We start from the raw sequence: 8,144 nt of genomic DNA on the forward strand, positions 1-8,144 counted from the left end.
GGATCACAAATATTTCATATGACTCTAAGAGGGGGGGATTACACTTGTGTATACCGGCAAAGTTGCATTGAAAATATTGAATATGGCTCTCAAAAGGGGGGGGGGGGTACGAACTGGATGTACCCCCTCCCCCCACCGGATCCGCCACAGGCATGTCAGATGATATTTCCAACGCAAATATAAAATCACTGGAGAAGCTTTGATAATTTTTTCCCCGCGGGAGGGGGGGGGGCGGTGCCCGTTGTCTTCTCTCTCAGTATTTTTTTTTCGAAAATGACCATTTTGATCCCTTATATGATACACGTCATTGTAAGAAAATTCCTAAAGTATTAACCGATCACAAACTTTATTTTGAGGTGCCGTGGCCGAGTGGTCTTAAGGCGACCGCACACCTTACGACTGGTCTGCGACCCGATTTAGGAACAAATCGCATTTTGCTCATTTTCTAAAGATGTGAATGGAACATATCATTTTATTTGAGGTTGAAATTAATTGAAATAACAATATTATAACAATTTTGAAAGATTGCAAGCCCTTATTTTGGAGTAAAGTCCAAATTAGGTTCAAATCGTAGCCAATCGTAAGACTGCTATGACGTCATTACGACTAGATATTAAATTCGCTTTTATTCTAAGAAGGATGATAGCATAGTCACAAATTTGATCGTAGGTATTCGTACGATGATTTCGAACATTACACAGTAAGATATTCCAAGTCTCAATATTAGCATCAAATTCTATTACATTTTATTCTGAAATCGGGTCGCAGACCAGTCGTAAGGTGTGCGGTCGCCTTAAGGCGCCTGGCTATACATGGAAAGTCCGGGATTCGATCCCCGGCCGCGGCACCTATGCCCGTGAGCAAGGCATGTAATCCACAATGCTCTTTTATCTTGCTTTTAAATAAATGGAAATGCTATATGCATTATTGGTAATTAGGTGTGCACTTGTTTTTTTGTTTTGTTTTATCGATCCGTCATCGATTCAAAATATTGTCGATTCCTCTAAAAAAAAACCATAAGATTGAACACATTTTTTTTTATTATTGACACAGTCAGGGACAAAAATGATTTTTCTATTATTTGTAATATTACAAAGAAATCGAAATTTCAATGCAATTTATTTTTTTTTTTAATAAAAAGTTTAAATTTATGAAGAAAGACAAATTGACGCTTTTCAATTCAATCAAATGTATAGGCCCGAATTCACAAAGGTCGACTAAAGTTATACCCGGGGTATAAAACGCGTCATTTGACGTCATTTTAATCCATGGACTAAAGTTAGCACCTAGGGGCTAACTTTTGCGATTCACAAAGGTCGACTAAAGTTATACCGGGGTATAAAACGCGTCATTTGACGTCACGATTTAGTCAGCTCTTTGGGGTGGACTAAATCGGTGGGTTAAAGTTAGTCCACTGTTTTAACCAATCAGAGAGCAGCATTTCGATTGCGGAAAAGTTTGCTGCAAGAAAAAAGTGTTTTGGGCAGAGACGAGATTCGGTGTGATCGGCTTATCTAAAGCTTCATATTTCACGACTTCGACCGAGATTGTAAGTAAATTACATAATTTTTGGAGCTTAAATCATGACGGAGCCTTTAGTTCCATCTGTAACTATTATTGATAGCTTTAACTTTCCAAAAGGTATACTCGAAAACTTGAAATGGTATCTGAATCATTGTTATCGTCGCGTCTCTAAGCTGCTCAGTCCCAGCCATGTACTTTTGTGTGCGTTCATATCTATGAGCATTGCAGTGCGAGACGCAATTAGCGTACACTACACAGGCCAGGTAGGCGTGATTGAAAGGTCGATACTATTTGCTAGTTATGTCAGGCAGTGATTTTCGATTTCGTGTGATTTTCATGGAATTTTTGTTGTCTACGATACCCCTGCCACTCCTCCTGGCCTGCCACTCCTCCTGGCCCTGCCAACACAGCTACTGTGCATCTAATTTTGTCTGAGACTGAAGCAAGGCCAAGGCAAGTCCAGGAGAGCAGCAATACAAATAAGTTTTTTTAACACTACAATACAGAGCCGGTCTAACTTAGACATTCTACTCTGGGCTGGCTTTGTCTTGGCTTGGATAGATGGTCAAGCTATGAAGCTTACCTGGTAGCCATGTTAGAGTTAGTCCTACAACATCGTTGGAGTAAAAAAAAATATTTTAATAAGGGTCAACTCTAACTTAAGGCTAAGCCCTGATTAAATTATTTTTTGAAAAAATATTCAATAAAGATTGGGTTCCACTCACCGCTGTTTACTCCAACAGCTATAAATGAGCTGATTTTACTTTTACTAAAACTAAGTTTTACTGACCTTCGGCATTGCATTTGCGATCACTTATAGATTTACGGTGTCGTCAAAACATTAAAAAATAATGGAAATCCTAGGCCTAATTGATTATTTGAGTAGATCTAACTGAGGTCTAACTTTGAAAATTCTCTCTTTTGGGGGTTATTATAAACTCTACCCCACCCTCTTTGTTTCAAGTATTTTTTTTTCACAAGGAGTCCCAATGTTATATTCACATGAGACCACAGACAAGTGCATTTGATCTTCAGTCCTCTACATTTGTAGTAGACCGATAAATAGGTTTATTTCTGTCAGGGATATGCTCCCCTGAGATTTCATGTGGCTCCGCAGCATCCCGTCCCACCAAAAAAAAATCAGAAAATGTTGAACGACTCCTCTGAAACAGCGGATTTTATCAATCTACATTTGTAGCTGCTTTATTATTTTTTTCTTTGATATACCTTGACATTGCAGTATGATTGATGAATAAATATTTTTTTCCTTATTTTTTTTCTTCCATATCAGCAACAGACCATACATACTCGGCAGATTGTGCTCAATCAAGACAAAGCAAACATGGCTCACAATTTTGAACTGCTGTGCCGTCTTGCAAGAGAGTGAGGTATGCCTTATCAATTCATATTTAAAAAAAATTAAATGTCATTAAAATGGCCTTTTTTAATAAAATATTATTTCTGGGATTTGAATTCATCATGTAATTGTAAATGTATCATGTGACATGTATGTTACTTTTTCATTCTTGTCATAGTAATTGACAAAAAAGAAGAGGGGGGGGGGACCTTGCTTGTGTGTTATTAACATATATATTTGTCTAGTGGTCACTAGGCTTGTTGATCTCCAATTAATCCTGACATTTTGTTGAATATTTATTTAAAAGAGAGAAAGAAAGCATTGTCAGTCTGATGAATGCCGGGGGGGGGGGGGTAGAAAAAAAGGTTTAATGAGACTTTGATGAAGATTCATGAAAATATGTTTTATTCGAAAGTCACTCGCAAGCAATAACCTCTATTTGTGTAAACAAAGTTCCATAAAATTAGTGCCTTGCCTTCATTATTAAAGCCAATTGAAAGTGATTCAGTAAATCAGTTTTCATAGAAGCATCTCTATGACGTGCGTGGTTTGATCAATGATGATGATCAGCAACAATTGGCAGGTTTTTTTTCTTCACTTTTACAAGTAGGTAAATAGAAAAGCTACTCATGTCAATTAGAATTTTTATCCTATCTTTTTTTAAGGATTTCTGTATAATCTTTCACATTCTGTTCCTCATTTTAAACACTTTTGAATTAAATGAAATTCAAAGAGTAAATTGCCCATTCATGGTGACTCTTAAACACAATCTTTTAACTTCCATGCAGATTCAGCAACACATAGAAAGACCACAGCATGGATTAAGAGACAGGAAGAATCCATTTGAATACTACGAGGATGAACCTCTCAGAGTGGGGGTACCAACAGAGAGAACCACACATTGCCTGTCATGTTACAGGTTTTGACAGGACTTTGTTTTATGTCATTGGTGAGTTTTCATGTGCGAATTATAAAGCAGAGGGTAATTGGGGGGGGGGGTCAAATTATGTTCTATGAAAGTGATTTTCCAGGCCAAAAATGATGAGATTTTGATAAAGAACAATTCGATTAGCAAAAACCATCAATATTGGATGGAGAATTATGAATTGATTCAGTTTTAAAGTTTTACATAACTTGGGGGAAACAGTTCTGTGTATCTCATATGCAATATTCATATCCCCACTTGTTCTCTAGTGATCTGAAATCATAATCATTATTTTTTTTCCTCCAGGAATGTAAAAATGGGGTTGACTGCTGATTATATATTTAAGATAGTTATTGCGAGTTCAGAATAATGTAAGGATCAAGGATTGGAAGTATCTAGTCATGAAAATTAAGTTTTATGTTTTGCTTAGCATGCAGATTTTCCATTGAGTAATTGTCGCCAGAGCAAATATCATGGAACCCTTGTACATTAATGTGTGGAAAATGTGTGGATGTGACATCATCAGGCTATTTCTTGCATATTCATGAAAACATGCACATGTTTCACAGAAATAATTAATGCAAAACCTAATATTCATTATTAATCATCCAAATTGTATGATTTTTGTTTCTGCTTTCAGCCAGGAGTACTAGTAACCCCTTACAGGGGAGGGGGAGTGTTGGGGGTATTTCACAGAAAGGTTTTTGTCGGAATGAAACATGTAACCCTTTGGGTTGGAAATAGGTGGGGATTTTATTTTTCTCTCATTTTTTACAATGTAGCAACATTTTTTAATACAAATATGTCATATTCAAGTGGGAAATTATCATGAAGGATGATTTATAACCACCCAAAAAGAAATATTGGTATGTCATTTCAGCTTAACAGAGATATTCTCCATTTTGCATGGATTGTTATTGCAGTAGAGTTTTTTTTTAATGAATCGAAGAAAAATCTCTTTAAGCAGTTCCAGTGCATCATAAACATCAGGTCATAACAGAAGCACAATGTTTGCAAACGTAAATGGTAAAGTATCAATTGGCTTTCATATCAATAAACCAATTACATAACATCACTTATCATTCGATAATTAAAGGTACCTTTTAGAAGATGCAAGCAGACGAAGCAACTATATCACAGTCATCCGTGTGCAGAATCATCAAAGATTTTTCTGAGGCAATAGCAAGGAGTAACAGTCAATGAAGTTTCCGATGACGAGAAATTCAAACCACCCAGCGACAATTTGATGATTGCTACAGGTTTCCAAGAGTCATAGGTGCTATCGATTGGGGCCAATCCAGGCCATGTCTGCATCAGGAGTCCTGATGGGGAACAAGCCCTGTACTTAGCAGGAAGAACAGGTCTTCTGTAAATGTATAGGTTGGTATACTCACTCAGTTTTTAATGTGGTATTCTCTGTATTCAACACCTACTAGAGGTATGTGATAATGAAGAAAAAATATATTGGCCCCTACTACATACTGTCTTTTATCAAGTTTCAATCTTGTTGTTGGTCAAATTTTCTTAATATGTGAAATAAGACAATTTTAAAGATTTCACTGAAGAAAAAAATATAGATAATCTGCTAACTTTCCTATTGCAGGAGAAATGAAAAATAGGGAAAAAAAATGCATTTTGCTTATTCAGGTAAAGGAGGTATTAATTGCTTGATCAATGAAGATATATTTGCAGAAAGAATACCGAAGAGCAAATTTTCTAATATTCATTTTGTTTTGATCCTTATTGCAGGTATCCGTTGCTCCCCTCTTTGATGAATTCCTGCCTGCATTCTGTTGTCAATAGAAAAGGACGGTGTGCTACGGGTATAAGCATTCCATTGGATTATCTGTGCATGAAAGTGGACACTTGTGATAAAAAATGGTAGCTTGGTTGTAGTGGCGTACCTAGGATTTTCCACAGGGAGGGCAAAACCGTTTGGCCGAAAAATTTTACAAGTAAAAAAAAAAAGGTCTTCAATCACAAATAAAGGATTTCGTACCAGAAATAAAATTGACAAGCAAAAAAAAAAGTTGTTCAAGCTCGTCAGGGGGGCAGGTATACGTCCTTTGCATGGGTTGTGGCTCGTCAGGGGGGGGGGCAGAGTGCCCCCCCCCCCCCCGTAGGTACGCTAGTGCTTGGTTGATAGGATGTATTCATGCATTCCGATTTATCATTAGTGATCAAATGACCATCTTGCTTTTTAAAAACCCAAGTTCACAACATTTTTCTTGTTTGATAAAAGGTTTGGGACGTGAATTCCACGATATAAATGACACATATGATGGGCTAATGTATAAGCAGGGACATGAGAGGTATAAGCAACATTTTTTTCATGCTTAATTAAGTTTGGCATGAGATGGACTTGGTCTTTCTTATGATTCAAGTCTATTTTATACCAATTTTGTTTTAATCAACAATCAATGTTTTAAGTCTCATGATTTCAATTTCAAAACATCTTTGTTAATTAAATATTCATTTTTTCCTTAGCATTTGCATCTTCTTAATTTATCAAATTTAAATTATAAGATATCATTTTTGCTGAATATCCTTTTTTTCACCTATTTTCATAGGCCCTAAGATACATTTCTGTAGTAAGCACTATAAATACATTGCAAGCTATTATCATTTGTTTGATATTACTATTTTATAGAATCATCTTTTAATTTCTTTCAGAAAGATATTTGACAAATTACTTGTGATATCCATGCTTTAGCTGTAGAGTTTAAAATCTTCATTAAACTTTATTTAATCCGTTGTTTATCTATTTTCATTCAGAGTTTCTGAAAACGTAAACATATCATTTGTATCATGTAAAGAATTTCAATCTACCTTAAAAAGTAATGCACTAAATAAACTGCTCTGTCTACTACACATGTACATATAAGTTTTGATTTTAAAGGTCAAGCGGCCTCCCCAGAAAAAATTCGATTTGAATTAATAGAAAAAAAATCAACCGAGCATAATGCTGAGAATTTCATCAAAATCAGCGTCGGTTGTAAAATAGGAACGTTATGAAATTTTCAAGTTTGGCTTATTTTTCACAACACAGTTATATGCACAGATCAGTGACATGCAAATGAGACAGTCAATGATGTCCACATGTTCAGGGGGGGGGGGGACTAATCTTGGTTTCACTTGACAATGAAGAGAAAATTTAAATATTTCATCTCGTAGAATAAAAAGAAATAGTTTGCATGCCGACTGGGATGTACATATAAGTTTGTAGTCAAGCAAAACTTTAAAAATGTCATAACTTAATATCTTTACATCAGATTTTGATGAAATTTTCAGTGTTACGCTCGTTGTGTTTTTCTCTTTTTATTCAAATCAACTTTGTGGGGGTGGACTTGTCCTTTTATATTGTTTTCAAGTAATTGTGTCAGGAGAAAACAAAAATGAAATTCTTTTATCAATTCTGTCCATATGTTGCATGGTTCATCGTTCTTGCAGGAGGCAAAAAATAAATTTATATAAGAAAGTCTTATTTTATTTACTTTCAGATAAAAATTGTGCTAAGGAGAGATTAAGGTTATGTGTAAGACAGGGGTGGTGGTAATGGTATGTTGGTTAAGGTTGTGTATGAAGAAAGTCAAGTGATTGCTTGCTTGTGCAGGAGGATATACTTCAAGAAACTTGTTGTAAGGCATAATGCAAAATTATTTATAATAGAACTTAATTGAGAGAAAAGTATTTGGCACGTTAAGATGCACAATAATGTACATGTGATTGAAGCAAATGAGAAATGAAAGGAGTAAAGGTAGCTACATGTGTCACTGAGAGAATTGCCTGTGGTGTTATATTTATAGCATAAATCTTTATTTTAGGAAATTTAGTCCCTTCAGTTTGAAAGTATAGAGGGCGGACCATGGACCACTGACCATGGAAAAAAGTCCCCCCCCCCCCCCAAAAAAAAAAAAAAAAAAAAAAAACATTACCAAGAAAAGAAAGAAAGGTGAAACACATTATTTTCTGAATATTATGTCAAATCTATCACAAAATTGGATATTTGATATTAAAATTTTGAATATTTTTCCTTGCTCGCAAGTTTTTATTTTACCTGATATGCCATATTTAGCCCACTGATATTTCCCCAATTTCAAATATATTATTATGATTGGGTGGAATACCCTTTACACTTATCCAGGATTGATAAGTCTTTATTTTTCTGATAAGGAAATTGTGTTTCCTTTAAGGAAAAAAATACTGCAAGCATATGGTGAATAGCTTGACCCCCCCCCCCCCCCCCTCCAAAGCAAACTGGAGTAGGTTAAGGTTGGGAATAATGCGATTGCAAGAGTGACCAGTGAGTGTGGAGGAGCTACTAATGAGTATCTCAGC

At 35.6% G+C, this 8,144-nt stretch overlaps 1 long non-coding RNA gene across 1 annotated transcript; it reads left to right on the top strand.

Moving 5' to 3' along the window:
* The first annotated feature begins 3,743 nt into the window (after nucleotides 1-3,743).
* Nucleotides 3,744-6,705, top strand: LOC135154543 (uncharacterized). Its single transcript, XR_010293923.1, has 3 exons — nucleotides 3,744-3,830; nucleotides 4,903-5,186; nucleotides 5,556-6,705. It is a non-coding gene; the product is annotated as an uncharacterized LOC135154543 (long non-coding RNA).
* Nucleotides 6,706-8,144: the final 1,439 nt, after the last annotated feature.

Source organism: Lytechinus pictus, chromosome 6 (assembly GCF_037042905.1).
Source record: "Lytechinus pictus isolate F3 Inbred chromosome 6, Lp3.0, whole genome shotgun sequence".
NCBI classification, from domain to species: Eukaryota; Metazoa; Echinodermata; class Echinoidea; order Temnopleuroida; family Toxopneustidae; genus Lytechinus; species Lytechinus pictus.